The following is a 16,665-nucleotide window of genomic DNA, read 5'->3' on the forward strand; positions in this document are numbered from 1 at the left end:
TATGGACTAGCCCATCACAGAGCCTCAGTTCGCACTTTGATGATGGGGGAACAGCCCCGCTCTAACAAAGGGGCTGTAAAGCATGCCCACCAGTAAACTATCTATTGGGGGGAGCCAAATCCCTCCTTGGATTATTAAGGGCTCTACAAGTCCTTGGAAAGAAAGGCTGCACCTTTTTTATTGCTGCATTATTAATAAAGAACTGGTGAAATACTTACTGCTGCTCCGTAAATCTTCCAAGGGCAGGAGTAGGTTGCACAGACGTTTGGGCTGGAAGGAAACAGAGGGGCCATGGGGCTTGACCTACATCCCCCATCCTGACCGTGGCGAGTGTCTCTGAAGCAGGGACGTGGCAGGAGCCCAGCTCTGCTCCCAGTGTACTGCGGTGTGCACACGCCTCTGGGGAGAGGAGGTCTGTGCCATGAAGTCCCCCGAGATGTCCTCTGGCTGCTCCATCCCCAAGGCGCTGCAGCAGAAGCTGTGCAGGGAGAGCCTCGAGTCACAGCTGGGACTGAGCGGGATGGCCTCACAACCCAAGGCTGGGGAGCAACGGGGGCTGCGGGGTTGGATTCTGGACCTTGCCAAGGTCCCACAAGAAACCAATACTGTAATTCATAGCTATAACTTTCATCGAACCCCGTGCAACACATCTTTGAACATCCTTCAGATGTAGTAACTCCTTAGGCTCACTATAGCTCACCCACCAAGGAAGGACCAAATGACCTTGTAGAACACCTTTTCACCCTTCCATAGTTTTTTTTCAGTAGAGGGACGAATTAATGGAAAAACGGAAATACTGCATAAAAAAAGTCTGCTGGCACTACCCAGCCAACAAGCAGCTGGTGTTGAATACAGGCTCCAACCAAATTATCATCCATCAGATCTGGATTTACAGGGGAGAGAGAGAGGAGGGAATAGCTTGCACTTTTGCGTGGTTACTTTGCTCACAACACAAGACTGTTCCAGGCCGAACACCCAGGACCTGTGTCCCATGCAGTGAAATGCATTTGCTCTCCCACGCATACGTCCTGTTCTGAAACAGCCATGAAAACCTTGCTCACTTGAAGGCAACCACAGTAGCGGAAGGAGGTCGGCACCCATCCCCTTGGTCTGTCCGGGGCTCAGCTTCCCCCACGTTAGCACCTGTTTGGAACAAGCATCCCCTAAAAAGCCCAGAGTGCCGAGACCTGGAGAAGTTGGCTGCGCTTTAGAAAAAGCAAAAATAAACAAACCCTCATGACTACCAACAAAATCCAACCCACGACAACAACAAAAAAAGTTTCCTTCCTAATTTCAGCTTCTGGTCATAAAATTTTACTTTCATGTAACAGCATGAAATCTGCACAACTGGAGCAGGGGTTTTTAATAAAAGGCAGAGTTGATGTAATATCCGAGCCAAGGTGTTTTTATAAGCCAGAAGAAGAGAGACAGAAACACAGAAGGAAAATAATTTTCTTGAATTCCTTCCAGAAAGGAATTTTATTTAGGTTTCCTTTAACCATGCTGAAATTCTCTTTCCTCTTGCTGCATGGGTTTTCCCCCTTAAAAGCTGTCCCCCTTAACCTGTGCATTAATGCCAGCAAATCCAAGCCACTCATTTCTTTTTGCATCTCAGCCCTTATATATAAAATACATTAGGAGGAGGAACAGAACAATTTTCAGCATGCATTGGGCTCCATTTTGCCCCAAAGCCCAAATCACCATGGACCCCAGCCTTGGAGGAAGGTGCCAGGTGTCTTGCAGCCAGGATAATGCTCCTCTTCCAACACCTGCGAGGATGGAGGGAAAGTGCTTCCCCATGTCCCAAACTCTGAGGTCTGAGAAGAAAATAGTGTCTGCTAAAGGGCCAGGAACAGCTCTCAGCTCAGTGAAAAATGACTTCCAAATGCCCCCTGCTTTGGGGATTTTATAAGGGAAGATGGATCTTTCTATCTGTTTTCCTTTCTTCTTCATTTTTCAACTCTTGACCTACGCTGTGAACAGAAACCTCCTGGGTGTGAGCCTTCGGCAGAGGAAATGCTTCCTCCAGTTCATTTGTCTTCGGTGGTCTGCGCAGCTGAAGAGACGCATGTGGCCGAAGAGATGCTGTTCCCAACCCTGCCCATCCTGCCTCCTCCTCCCGGGTGCTGGAGGGTTGGATGTGCATTTCTGTTAGGAGGGATGGTACCGGCCGTCCCTCAGCTGGCCCTTTGCAGCTAGAAAAACAAGAGTCAGAGCAGCCTTGGCCCCGCTTTTGGGCAGACACGCAGCCCAAGACAAAGAGAGGCTGATCTGTTGAAAAAAAATAAGAGGTTTTGGTATTTACCTGGGCGTGAAGGACCAGATCGTAGAGCTGGGAAGGGTATCGTTGGGCACTGCCTCCTAGACACTGTGGGTTCCAGGAGAGCTGCTCTGGTTAACTCACACAGCCACCCCAGTTCGAAGCATCCCTTCTCTCAGGTCGGAGCGTGACACGAGTCACAAATTTCAGACACAGATTTCAAATGCCTTAAAATCTGTGATTCCCAACTCGAGGTTCAAGGGCAACATATTGTCACAAGATGTTCTTGCTTCCAGCATCACATGGAAACCACCATGACAATAGGTGTGATTTGTAGCACTCTGGGACATAATCCAAGCTGGATGATTGGGAACCAGTGCCTAAAAGTTTCTGGATGAAGAAATTTCTGCTTAGCACATTATTTATAATTAGGGTAGAAATAACTAAAATGGGAAGATCTGTATAATTCAGACCTCTGGGAGGTTCTTGCATCTTAGAGACAACCCCAAACACACATTGCCCTGGATGTTGTCCACCTCCAGGCACAGAGCAAGGGAAGGAAGGGGAAGAAGGAAGAGTGAAAAGGGGACTGCCCAGGTCCATGTCCTCCCCCCAGCCTTTCCCCTCTCTTGGTTTAAACATGGGGCCCTTATTTTCTTACTGTTATTCAGAGTGTCTCAAGCATGACCACGGATGGGGACCTCTCCCCAGTGTCCGGCACAGCCATTCCGTGCAGGCAGCCCGGGCGTTTCACATGGCAAACAGGAAGCGATTGATCTCCAGGAAAGCAATTTATCAGCAGCTGGTGACCTGCGGAGCTGAAACCCCGGCTGCACTTGTTCCTGGGCCATGCCATGGAGCTAATGGCATAAGCAGGGGGAAAGCACAGATGTGAGCAGCACAGCCACCAACAGCAAGACAGATGATAGCTCGGGACAGGGGTCAGGCACCTTTGGCTCTTTGGTACACATACAGCATGACTTCCAAGCTGAATGTGGAGAGGAAGAGGCTGGAGGCAGCAGTTCCCATCTTCACCCCAAATTACCTTCACGGAAAGATGGAGGTGAGACTGGACGACATCCTTCAAGTCTGGCACTTGGGCTAGCTCTTGTCCTTCCTCAACTGGAAGATAAGCAGCAATGTCCTTGCAAGGTTTTCTCCTTTATAACAGTTGCTGAGAGGTTGCATGAGATGGGGGCTTAGCTAAGCCCACAAAATGGGCTTTCCACAGCCAGGAAAAGGAGGCTTCAGATGCAAATTTAGGGAGGAAGAGAGACAGAATCTGAAGACCCCGTCACATTTCAGTGCCACGGCGTCTATCTTGGACTTTGCTGTCCATTTAAGAAGTAGGACATTTAATCCCAAGTTTACAAGTTGGGCCTGTCTCCTTAGAAAAATAAAATTCAAGAAAAGAATTTTTATAGGACAATTTGTTGCTCTCCATGAAGGCTCGAGAAAGCCAAACTGCATGGCCTGCAGGGTGGCAGCTCTGGTGTGGAAATGGATACGGCAGCGTCCCGCCTGCCCTCTCTCTCTTTTAGCGAGAAGTTTCCCTTTGGTTTACAGCAGCCCATGCTCCAGGGGAAAAAACAACAACTGCCGCTGTTATTCTTTATGAAGGCAGCAAGAGGGCTGAATAAAAGAGGCTGCATCCAAAGCACAATATGAGATGAAAAAGACATCCAAGCTCCATGGCGCTAGATAAAACAAAGCACACACAAAAAGAATCAAATGCTGAAATATGTATTTCTTGTGGGTATGAATAGAACTGTCTATGTTTGCCTTGGAGACGGGGAAGGAGGCCAAACGGTTTAATCTCAGCAGGTATTGCTTTTCAGTACAGAGACATCGAGCAATTTAAAGACCTCCTGCCAGGCCATTTCAGCAGTCACACAGTCGTGCTCTCCCCAAGCTGCTTGGCGCTGGCCTGTGGAAAGGTCACCTCCACTCTGCAGCCCACAGACAGGTAGATGCTCGCACACCTCTTGCCCTACCACAGATGTTAGCAATAAGAAAAGCCCAACAAGTTCAAGGTAGGACCTGAGCCATCTCCATGAGCTTCATCCAGCCTTCGTCCCGCTCTCCCCAGCTTGGTCCCATCACTGGGCCATGCCAGACCATCTGGTGTGTCCTCACTTCTCTGAACTCAGGGACTTTGGACAGGAGGGTAGGCAAGTGGGATTTATTCTGGTGGGCTGTAAAGCACCAGAGCTGGAGAGCAAATAGCCTTTGTCACTGGAGCACACTGATATCCCTAGGAGTCCCATAAGGACATGCGGCAACCAAGATCCACAGATTTATGTCTTCATAAAGCCACAAAATAAACACAAAACAGAGCTGGGTTTTCACTCATGGTAAAAGTTGATGTGGACATGATAAAATAGATGAAATGTTCTGATTAAAAAAAAAAAATCAATTTTTTTTTCAAATTATTTCCAGGCTTGGAAATCCAGTGATGCTACTGCCATCCTGTTTTCTTCCTCCACATGACCTTGCTCACTGCCATCCCAGGGCTGTGCATGAGCACGTTTCCCTTCGTGTCTCTGATCTTGCCCCAGTATTCACCACACACGCAGCGTGTGCCAGCGCACCCGGCACCAGCAGGTGCTCGGGCAGTTTCCAGGCAGGTGCACATTGTGCTGATGCGGCCACGAAATCATACGGTGCTCTCGTCTGCTTAAAAGGCAGGAGGGACCCATCTGGCATGGCGTGATGAACGGGTCCGGAGGAACAGGGCCAGGTCCCAGAGGCCATGAGCTGAGCGCAGATGATCATTCAAAGAGGTGAAGGCAGAAGGTCTCCAGGTGTGAGGGTGGGGGAGCAGGTGCCCTGCAAATGTTTTCTACATATTTGCCTGGAAACTGTGATGAGCTCATCTGAGAAGAGCCCTGCAGATGCTGAGTGCACCCAGTCACTCACCGGCAGGTTGGACACGTCAGTAATTCTGATATGCTGTGCCCTCGCAGAAAGTGCTTGGTTGGATCAGTTCACCATCGTTTGCATCTGCTTCCCTCGCCCTGGACCACATTACCATCTCCTCTGTCTCTGAGCAGCCCATCCATGTGCAGAAATTCAGTGCCTGACAGTGATGGAGAGCAGAAGCAGTTGATGAATGACGTTAAGTGCGGGAGGAGGTGGGAGATGTTTCCTAGCTAATCTGTTCCTCCTGAGTGAGGCTTGACTTGCTCCAGCATCTCCTCTCTGGTGGTTTGGGCCAGCCTGTTACCCAGCCTTGTTGCTGTTCATGTCTGTTGAGGAGCCAGGTGGTCTGAGGAGCACCCCCATCCTCCCTGGGCCTATTGCCTACAGTACCACCCACCAGTTCCCTCATGCTCTGAGGCTGAAAATATGGTTTTAATGATGTGCCTATAAATCATTCTGTCTGTAGCAGCTGACGTGAGTGGTGCTGGGAATAGACCCAAACTTCCCAAGTACAGGAAAGCCTACACAGTCAACCTTAGTGCTGGTGCTGCAAACGGTGGCCCCCGTCAGCCCATGGCATGAAGGTGGCCACCAATGAGACCCAAGGGCAGCGGTCACCACCAGGTGTAACCCACCATCCAGGGAAGCAAGGGTGGGATTCGGGGCCCTAAAGAGAGGTATCTGGTGCTGTGTGAGACGCTCTGGGGTCTCAAGGCAAACCATGGGGCTGTCAGGATCTATGGGACACCTGAGCTGACTGGAAGAGCAGCAGGAGGCCAGGTGGGGTCCTGCGGGCCCCTAAAGGCACCAGGCACCTAACTTCTGGCACCTAAAATGTGCCCAAGGTCTTGACATGCCACCTGGGTCTTGGCTGTGGCATCAGCTATTAATACCATGGAAGGATCACTCTGCAGTGAACCTACCTGTGCATCCTCAACCATCAACAGACCCGGGCTCATGGGTGTCTGGGAAGGGTCAGTGCTGTTATAATCCCTCTTCTGCAGCCGAGGAACTGGAGTACACAGAGATGAAGTAACCAGTCCATGTTCCTGGGGGTCTGGGCTGTCTGTGGTCTGCCACAGAGCACTGCACCGACGGTGCCTGGACCTTGGACACGTCTTCTATCCATTCGCAAGACCACGGGATGATCCTGCTTTCTCAGCAGCAGCGAGAGCCACAGCAGAAGTGCTGGTGAGTGGAGATGGCACGTGCTACCTGCAGCGGCAGCAGAAATCGCTTAAGGCTTTCTGAAAAGAAATGTCATGTCAAAACGACCGCATCAACATGCATTTTTTACAGCCCTCCCTCGATTTTTGTCACAGATTCCCCCAGCGGAGTCACGCTGGCTTCTGACAGATAGAGGATATGTCTCATGACAGACTGGCTGTTTTAAAGGTATCCTGTTCTCCAGCTCTAATAATTTAGGAAGTGCATCTGCAGCCTTGAAAGTCATTAGCCAACAATTCTCCAAGTTGCACAGAGTCTGCAGCCTGTCAGGCTCCCCTGTCCCTGAGCATCCATCACTCTCACACTTCACTCCTGCACCAACCCCGAAATAACAAGCGAGATCCTGCACGGGTGCACAGCAGGTATCCCCAGCTGTACATCAGGACAGTTCCCCAGCAAATAAACTGTTCGAGATGACTTTTTTCCTGATCTCATGATGAATGATTTCAGATTTTGAGCATGGGCTGGGTTCAGGGCAGGGGCTGCTATGAAGAGCAACACCCCATCACTGCTGCCCAGACTTTCCCATTCACCCTGTTCTTTCCATCACCTCCTTGCGCTCAGCAGTGACAAGATTTTCTAGCAAGAAAAGTAAAAAAAAAAAAAAAAAGACAAAAAAAAGACAGATACCCATACCACAGTTTTGGAGCACAAGGCCCATTTGCTGCTCGTACAGACATTTGAAGGGAAGAAACCATTCCCAGATCGAAGGCTTTGACTCTTCCCAGCCTGTTTCTTTGTGTCTGGCATTGAGAGAGACGGGAAAGCAGCTGGCCGGGCGCGGGGTCTTCGCAGCGGGACTTCGCCTGCTATCAAGGCAACAAGAGGGGTTTTCACCTGATGCTGGAAACAATGCCATCCATAGAAGCCCACATTGTTACCTTGACATTTGGAAACAATTACCTCCATGTTATGTAAAACTTTTATTAAACGACTGGAGAAATTCGGTAATGTGTTAATCATTGGTTGAATGACATCTGCTTAATACCAGAGATTTTTGAACTGCAGGAGAAGGGTTCAGCAGTTCAGAATGATTACCAAAACATATTGCTCCTTTTTTCGTTCTCCTACGTGTTAATTTTTCAGATTTATTATCTTAGGCTCCTGCGTCTAGTATTTTCACTACATGTCAACATCTGTTATATCTCTGCATTTCGCAGCTCTTTAGTCTTTGCCCCATGAAGCCTTAGGCACTCGGATGAGAGACGCAGCCAGCTCTAACCCAGGGCTTATGCAATTTTCCAAACTAATCCAAAGGACAATTACCAGGGAAATTTGGCTTGCGGAGGCATTTCTGGCATCAAAAAAGGGGATTGGTAGATGGACTCAAACCTAAAGAAACCAGGCAGGTCTAGAGACAAACTTGGCTGTCAGGACAAGACTTGGAAAAGTCTGGGGCGCTGCGAGTCTGCTGCTCTTTGAGAAACATGTGGTGGGTGGAAATGTGTCACGGAAAGATGCTCGGTTCGTTCCCACTCCTTTTATTTGCTCATGCAGACCCGGAGTCACTCTGTTCATATGGCAAGCCATAAAATCCTCTGGGGACGCTCATCCTTTCGAAGTACAGAGCAGGGAACGAAGGGATGTTCTGCACAAGCCGTTGCAGCCAAGGGGCTCTGGGAGCGCGTGTGGTGCAGACACGTCCACGAAGATCTGGGAGCTGGCTGGGACCTTGGGCTCCAGGCTGGGCACGAACGCCGGCACCTGCCTATAATAAACTCAGTCTTTCAGGGCTAGGATTCATCCTGCTTTCTCTTTTTTTTTGAGGGGGAAGGGGAGGGCTGAGGCTCACAAACACAGTGCCAACATTTATCTGTGGCAGAATCTTTGCCCTTGCCCACCACTTCTGTCTCCCCGGGACTGCTTTTGCTGGCAGACACATGAGGAAGTCTGTGTCGAAGCAGAGGAGCCCTGCTGCCCAACACCTTGCAAAGGCAGCTCTTACCCCACGGGAAACCAGCCGCCAGCTCCTCCACGGGGCACCTCCGCTGGGAACGAGCCAGGGTCCCATTAGCCCCTGCGGACAACGCGGTGAGCAGCCTCAGCCCGGTGCTGGGGGGAAGAAACGGCCTCCGAGTGCCAGGATTCCTCCCGGCTGCGCAGGCGGACGTTCCCGTGCTCTGCCAGGGACGGAGGCTCCCGTACGGGTACTCCCTTTGCTGAGCAAAAGCTGGTGGCCCTGAGGGGCAGCACATTGCCCCACATCCCAGGGGCCAGCACCCACCGCTGCCGGATGGGTGCGCAAACAGGCAGCTGCCCGACAGCCAGCAGAACCTCTCCTAAAGCCATTAGGAGCAATACAGAGCGTCCCCATGGGCTTGTATTGGGCTTAAATTGTGCACTGGCCCTGCATGATGAATTTCATCCTGTACGTATTGAATATCCGGACAGGTTAACCCGGAGCAGCTCAGCGCGGGACAGCCGAGCAGGGTGGGTGCTGCAGGACGGGTTCGGGAGCGGTGGGAAGCAAAGCGCAGCCTCCCCTCTCAGGGCATCGGTTCACAGAGCCATGACACAGAAAGTTCACCCTTACATGACTTAATAGAAAATCTTTTTGCAGGTAATTTCCATGCACTGCCCTGGATCATGTTCCAGAAGAAACTTGCATTATATACGAGCCAAATGCTTTCTACTCCCAACCGTCAAGCCACGTTTCTAATTTATGCTTTTTTTATTATGTTGTTCCCTCACCCGTGATCTGCTCCCCCTCCCCAATAAAAATTACAGCTTCCATTTATCATTTTTTTCTGAGAGTTGCTATAAATTCAGCTGTGCTCCGTCTCTCCTGCTTAACATAATGCAAACTTTCTGTCCGCGTCCCTTTGTAGGTTGTGTTATTTCTGTAACCTTACACATCTCCTTTCCGCATCCTCTTTTAGTGGGGGGAAAAAGTAAAAAATAAAATAACCCCCAAATATTTAAAGGCCATCTCCAAAACCGCAGAATGGCTGGTATTATATACAAATAAAACTTGCGGTTTTTAACAGGGAAACTTCCTGCTTTTTTTTTTTTTTTTTTTTTTAATAAAATGCTTTCAGTAATTAGCAACAGCTTGGACAGGCAGGCAGTGACACTTGCTGCCCTCCGAGCCCGTGGGACCAGGGGTCACTTCAGGAGGGCTCCTGCCCATTTTGCTCCCGAGCCACTTTGCAGATTTAACTTGCAAAGGGTTTGCACCAGATTTTGGGAAGCACATGGAGAAACGAGCGTCTGATGCTCTGCTTCCCATCGCTGCAGTGCCATGAGCCTGAGAACACTTATTCCTTCTAAACTCCCGCCTGGAGTAATTAAAAGAAATCATAAAAATGTGGGAATGGCTGTATTTCCCCCAGGCTTGCGATCCGGTATCCGTCCTCTGACAGTGGCCAGCGCGCTTCAGAGGGAAGCGGAGACGACCCCCTGCCTGGGGCCGTTCTGGGATGAGCTTCTCCACGGGAGCTTCTGCCTCCCTTCGAGCAGAGCCTGGCTGGAGTTTATGCCGAGAGTTGGCTAGGAACCGTTCCCGCTCTCCGAAAACTGCTGATGGAAACAAAAGATTTTCCTGCTTGTTGAGATTTGTTGCATTTTGTCAAAAAATCCTCTTTTTCTCCATCTCGGAGCACAACTTTTCAAAAGTTTTTCCATGAACAAGAGAAAAAGTTCAAATATAGAGCAGTCGGTACCTGGCACGGGAGTTCTGAGGCCTTTTTTCAAGGAGGAAAACAAGGAATTTTTGCAGAAGTTCATGGTGAGCTTCTTCCAAGTCTGAACCCAAGGAGGGAAGAACATCAATGCCGACATGAAAATGTAACCAATGGGCAAGAATTTGTGAGAGACTCTAGTCTTTCTTTTTAAATCCAGCACTTAACGGTGCTGCTCTTTACTTAAACGTGATTTTAAAGCGCTAAGCTCTGGCAGTAGTTCTCCTACTGCACAAATGGGTGACCTTGGATGACACCGATCTGCCAAAAAAGAAGGGGAAAAAAGGTGTTGCTGATATTTATTTATTTTATGTTCCGATTCCTCATTCATCATCAGGTAAATTTGCTCTTGGCAGCACCGGCAACTTCCTCAAACGCAGCCAAGGTGACCACTAAAATTAGCATCAAATCCCAATAACACTTTACCTCATGTACACGTTATTTTTCACTGGACATAAATTGTAAGGTGTTTCACTTTTGTTTTAAATCCCCAGGGGATCAGGTCCGTGCTCCGGGCATCGGTCCATGCTGGGGATGGAACCGGCCGATGCAACCGACTCAAATGTGGAAGTCAAATTTTTTGTTTTACTGGAGAAATTGTCTCAGTCCTTGCCAAGATGAATTACTAAAACGTCTGAAGAAACAGCACTGACCGAGACCTCAGACAGTAAAACACAATTTTCATCCTCTCATAAATTTTTTGCTTAATGAAAAGTCCTCGAGGAGCGCATTTCTCTGTCAGGGCCAAGGAAAATAAATGTGTGCATGGTTAAACAGCGCCGATAGCCATGAACGCTAACGACCCTTCCCGTGTCCCAGTGTTGTTAAAAATCTACATCTACATCTCTGCTGGAGACCTCCCTGCCTCCGTCATCCTCAGGTAGGAGAGCAGAGGGATGCTCTGGCAAAGGGAGTTTTTGCATCATGCTCGTGCCATGCCGGGAGCGTTCAGTCTCCACTTCCAGACTGCTTTAATAAAGAGCTAAGCAGAAAACGCAGACTTTTCCTCAGCAGAATATAATGTTGTTTGGCTGAGGTTACTGTGAAAGCCCCGCAGTGAGCAGGATGGTGCAGACTGGGGTGGCCGTGGGTGCCTGGTGGTCCTGGACAGATGGCCACGTCCCTTCTCATCCCCAGGCAAGATTTTGAGCTAGAGAATGAAGCAAGGCAGGTAGTGCTAGTTGGAGATGTCATTAATTAAAAGCTCGTAAAGGTGCAGCAGCATCCAGGGATGCTCACAGTTCACCGGGCTGTGCGTTTGGAGAGACTGAGGGGGAGGGCAGGTAATGGGGCACCCTGTAGTACCTGAGCGTGAAGAAGGGGGGTCATGACTTGCTCCATGACTGTGCAGGATTCGGTTTGCCGCAGACCTCATCCTCCTCATCCTCCTCATCCTCCTTGTCCTCTGAGGAAGCTGCAAGCAGAAGAGTGGGGAAAAAAAACCCCATCAGCAATGGGAAGATGGAAATTCCCTGCAGGGGTAGCCAGCAGGGATAACACCCGAGACTGACAGTCCCCGACATCTCCAGGCATCACCCAGAACAACGGGTTAAGATCATCAAGTCCAACCATAAACCTAAAAAATTTGACACCAAAGTGTCAGAAGCAACTGTGTCGGTGAGCGGGAATGCCCATGGTGCCAGGCTGCTCTGCAACGCCCCGCCTGCACCCCAGGGCAGCCCCACGCAAAAGCGTTCCTGAGCAAGACACAGCCCTGAGCACCCAGAGCAGCCCCAAAACGTGAGAGCCCGTCACCAGGGCTGGGGGTCCCCAGCGGGTGCCTTTAGCTGGGCAGAAACACGGGTGCTGGCTGCAGCGGGGTCAGGATAAAAAAATTGTGATGCTGATGATCCTTATTTAAAAAAAAAACCAAAGCAAAACCCTCGACAGCAGGTGAGGATGCTGCCAGCCGGGGCGTGTGGGCAGGGGTCTGCCAGGCCCATGGCCCTGCCCCTTAAACTGCCCATTTCATGGGGCCAAAGGGGACCGGGGTGGGGGGGTGTCGGGCCGCGCTAGAGGGCACTGTCGCCTGCAGATCGCGACAGGGGGGATGCAGAGGATTTTTAAAGATTCCGTGATAGCCCACCTCTGCATGGCGAGCTTTGCTGGAGTGAGCAACTGTTTTTAAAAAAATTAATATATATTCCACCTGGGAAGGCTGCAGAGAGATGCTGTGTGAGAACTGCTGGGTGCAATATTCAAACCTTTGCTCTCTGAATATTGCAATACTTCTTTTTACATGTTTCAACCCAGACACTCAGCCTTGTGCCTGGTCCAAATGGAGCCTGGGAATTTCCTGGGCTGGAAATGGTCAGACCTTTGGAGAGTGCAGCAGAGCTGTGTGCCTTCCGCTGGATTTCTCCTTTAGAGGTTGGATTTTGTTTGGGATTTTGCCTGAGAGGGGAGGAAGGCAGCACAGGGGCTGCTTGCAGGAAAGCAGTAGAGCATGTGCTCACAGGTAAAAAAATTGCTCGCTAAACAAACTAAATGAGCAAAAAAGCAAGCCCTGCCCCTGCAATGCATCTTTCCCCGGGGCAGAGCACAGAGGCTGTTTCAGCGAGCGCCGTGGCGTGGCAGGACCGACGGGAGCAGTTCCGATTTCCACGGATGAAGCTGTGGGGGATGCAGAGACAGAACACAAATTCCCCAGCTGGAGTTCGGCCAGGACCCCAGGGCTCGCACTCCCGGCTCCGGCTGCAAGTGCCACAAGACTCCTAACCACGAGGTGGTCAGGATTTGGGTTTTACATCATACCTATTTGTAGAGGAAAAGATTAAAGGCCTTGCAGACTCTTACGAAATCCCCGGTAGCGGCAGCTCTGGTGACTGGAGTCAAATCAATTCCAGACTGAGACCTTCCATTAGTGGAGACTATTTAGGGGAAAAAAGGGAGAATGTTTCATTTGCCTCCTTGAAATGGTGATTTCCAAGTTCGCAGCGCCATCGGTGAGGGCTGGGGAGTGCTCTGCGGGCTCAGACACGTTTCTGAGCAATCTCACTCACGTCTTTCACACTTATCCACAGTACCGGCCATAAAGGCCAAAGGGAAAGAAAAAAATCCTTCTGTGCGTCCCACAGACATCCTGTCTCACCTGAGCCGCAGCTCCAGAGCGTGGGGCCATCGGGAATAGCCACAGCTCAGGCTGGTCCGAGTTCAAAGTCTCTCGGGAGAGGTCGCAGTGCGGGCAAGGACCTGTTCCCACGTGGACCCAGTGGCGGAGCATCCACTGGGAGACCACGGCTGTCTGGAGACTGCTCACCTCCACGGCTGAAGCCAAACCCAAACTTCCCCATGTTTGTCCTGATTAAATGACCTGGCAGGAAATGAACTTCCCAACCACCTCAAATCACCTTCAGAAAATGTTTTTTTTCCAGGGAGTGGTGATTTTAGCAGGAAGGGCTGAGGAGCACAGGCAGAAGAAGATGCGAGGTCTCCCCTGGAAGCCACATGCTCCTGTTGCTGATCTGAGACCCAGCGAAATTGGAACAAATAGCTTTTTGGGGAGGGGACCACCAAAGCTGTTAACTCCTCATTCCCCTGGCAGCCTGGTGCACCTCTCCATCCCCCCCGAGCAGATACTATCTACTAGAGATTTATTTCCAGTCGTCTTTTCAAGACATGATGTCAGGATTATAATAACCTGACTAAGGCAAACCCTGGATGGAATTACTATTGTGTTTATCAGTTTCCTTTTTCTTTTCTTGTCTCGATTAATCATGGAACAACGCGATGGAAAAGTCCTGTTAGACCAACCTGCCTCCCAGCCAAGGCAGGACTGATCCCTATATCCACCGTCTTCTGTTTCATCCAGTCTATTTTTAAAAAATCCCTAGTGACAAGACTTCTTGAATCACAGGAGCGAGAAATGGAAAAGACCTATTAGATCATGCAGTCTGTCTCCTGGCCAGTGCAGGCTGTTCCCTGCAGCACAGTTTTTAGTGTTTTAGCTTCCACCTTTCCTTCCCTCAAGAGATTATCCTGCTGGCTAACAGATCTCACACTCAGGTTTGCTTGATGTCATGCTGGAAAGCAAAAATGTCCAGCACTGGCCTCAGCTGACTGAAAGCACTTTAAGTCTGGTCTGCAGGATGGGAACAGGGTGAGTGACCGAGCACCGCCCTGCTCGGACCCCTGCGATGCTCCCCCGGGCAGGGGCACACGGGACCCGCGCTGCCCGTGATGCTGCCGCAGGCACTGCTGCACCACGAGTCCAGGCATTGCTCGTCTCGGCCGCTGGGAAGGGACCTGTCCTGCTCCGAACCCCTCATGTTTCCCTGGGCTGATGCCGTGCCGGCTCTGAGGCTTATGAACAAGATGGACAGACCAGCCTCGGGCAGGTAATTACCTTTGCAGCATCACTGTTAATTGGTTTTTAGGCTGCAACGGCACACATCTGCCCGCAGATATTCACACCAGCCTGCTTGCGGCACATGCGCGTGTGCTGCCTCCTGCGTGCCCGCATAGTGCACACCTGCAAAACCCTGTGCAAAACAACCCAACCCACCATGCGTCTCCCAGCACGACCCTTTGGCACCAGGAGGGGGCTCCCATGGGTGCTGGGGACCCGTGCCCTGCCAGAGGGCAATGTGGCCGACGCGCCCAAGCCACGAGGTGCCCTTGATCCCTTGTGGCGCATGGTTTTCGGCTCTACCCCAGCCTTATCTGCCTCGAGTAATCAAAAATAATTGGTTGCTCCCCAGTGGACTGATCTAATAGCAGCACGAATAAAGTTATTTTGAACAGTTGTTCATGAGTTCATCTCCTGGAAAGCCTCAGCCCCAGCTGTTGCTGTGCTTTTGATTAAAAAAAAATAATAATATATTAAACTCAAACTGGGGATTATCAGAGCTAAGCACGTCTCAGCCCTCCCTCCTCCCCATGTCAGGTGCCCGGCCTGGCTATAAACCGCTCTTTGTGTGCAGCTCCCTCGATCCTTTCTCTCTGAATTGGCACCAGTGCCGCTGCGATTTGGCAGCTCTCCGCGGCGCGCCGAAAGCGGGATGCTGGCAGCGCCGGTGCGGCTCGCGGGTGCCCGGGGCCCGGCTGGCAGGCAGCGGCGGCAGCAGGTTTAGCATGCAAATGGTCGCCGAGGCCTCCGGCCAAGTCCATTTGTTAATGGTCAAGCTATGGGGAGCTGTTTTGGGAGAAGCAAATTGAATTAGGCACGAGCGGGGAAAGGGGGGTGGGGGGGTGGGGATGGGGAGAAACCATGCGGGTCCCTGACCACCCTCCAGTCCGGCAAAGTGCCGAGGCGGGGGCGGCGAGGAGGGTGCTTGGGAACAGCGTGATGGCAGGGGACCTGCAGCAAACATCAACACAAGCGCAGCCCCACGCAAGCCCGGGGTGGTGGTGAAGGCGTTCTCCCCGGGACAGCTGAGCCTCCGACGCTGTGCCCAGCCACCCGCCCGCGAGCGGCATGTGGAGGAGCCGGGCAGCGGGATTTTCCCTGCAACCACTGCTTTGGAGGGTGGGCTGTGGGTCAATAACCACCACTCATGCTCCGGGGACAGGCTCTGAGCCAAAAGCTGACCACGGGGCAGGGACGTGCAGGCTCCGCGGGCAGGTCATCCCACACAGGATGCCCGGGGACCCTCACATGACATTCCCGGGATCTGCGGGTGAGCACGGAGCCCAGCTCCTCCTCCCACCCAGCCCCACCATATGGTTTGCTGTTCCGTGGCCGCCTGCCACCGCAGACGGTGAATCAGCTTTGTCGCTCCAGCAGCACAACCTTTGCAGGCTCGAGGCTTTGTTTTTAAAGCATCCCGGTCTCGGCCCTCACCCCTTGGAGAAGGCAGGAGAGTGCAGGACGGAAACGTCCCCTCTCCACTCTGCAGTGACAGCCGTGAGGCCCCGCCGCCGGGACGAGCCCGTAGCCAGGCGTGCGGTGAGAGCCAGGGCTCAGGCTCTGAAAAGTCAGCGCTGGAGCAGTCTGTCTCGCTCCTCTGCTTGCCGGAGCAGAGTTCAGCTCCCACCTCCTGCTCCAGGATTTGGCCAGCACAGCCTGTGCTCTAGTAGCAGCAGGCTTAGGACAGTGGGAGACGGTGCCTTGCCACCCCCCCCCCCAACATCTGGGTGCACTCAGTCTGGTCCCAGCCCCTCTCTGCAGCACAAAATCCAGCTGGACACACGTCCAGGCAGCTGGATGGACACGGATGCTGGCACAGTGGGGAGGCATGGCCCAGGAGAGGTGGGGGTCACCCCCTTCCCACATCAGCATGGACTTTGCTCAGCTCAAGCTGACTGCGAAACCCCACGCCGAGACCCCTCTGGAAGGGATGGATTAACGGCTTGGACATTCTTGCTGAGGCAGAACAATTAGAGAGGAACTATGGACCAGACATTCGGAGATGTCCTTGCTGAGACGGGATAATTAGAGAGAGGATACGGACAATAAAGAGTTTCACACTTAACTTTCCTTGTCCAATCAATTAGGTAATAACAGAGTTATTCCATACATCCGCCTAAGGAAGTCCTTCCTCCTTCTGAGTAAAGATAATTTTAAAAGAAGACTGATGAACTCACACCAAGAATTGTCCCAAGGTCGGGAAAACTTGGGAGCAATGAGGTGAAAAA

The 16,665-nt window shown here is 51.4% G+C and overlaps 1 long non-coding RNA gene across 2 annotated transcripts; it reads right to left on the minus strand.

Annotated features, from left to right (window-relative positions):
• Positions 1 to 1,447: 1,447 nt before the first annotated feature.
• On the minus strand, positions 1,448 to 6,500 carry LOC142603991 (uncharacterized). 2 transcript variants are annotated; one of them, XR_012837880.1, is made up of 3 exons: positions 6,132 to 6,500; positions 2,306 to 5,339; positions 1,448 to 2,195 (listed from the first exon to the last, which is right to left on the minus strand). It is a non-coding gene; the product is annotated as an uncharacterized LOC142603991 (long non-coding RNA). The 2 variants fall into 2 exon arrangements; XR_012837878.1 differs by having other exon boundaries at positions 1,448 to 5,339.
• Between the last annotated feature and the right edge of the window lie 10,165 nt (positions 6,501 to 16,665).

The sequence above is a fragment of the Balearica regulorum genome, chromosome 15, assembly GCF_011004875.1.
Source record: "Balearica regulorum gibbericeps isolate bBalReg1 chromosome 15, bBalReg1.pri, whole genome shotgun sequence".
Classification (NCBI taxonomy): domain Eukaryota; kingdom Metazoa; phylum Chordata; class Aves; order Gruiformes; family Gruidae; genus Balearica; species Balearica regulorum.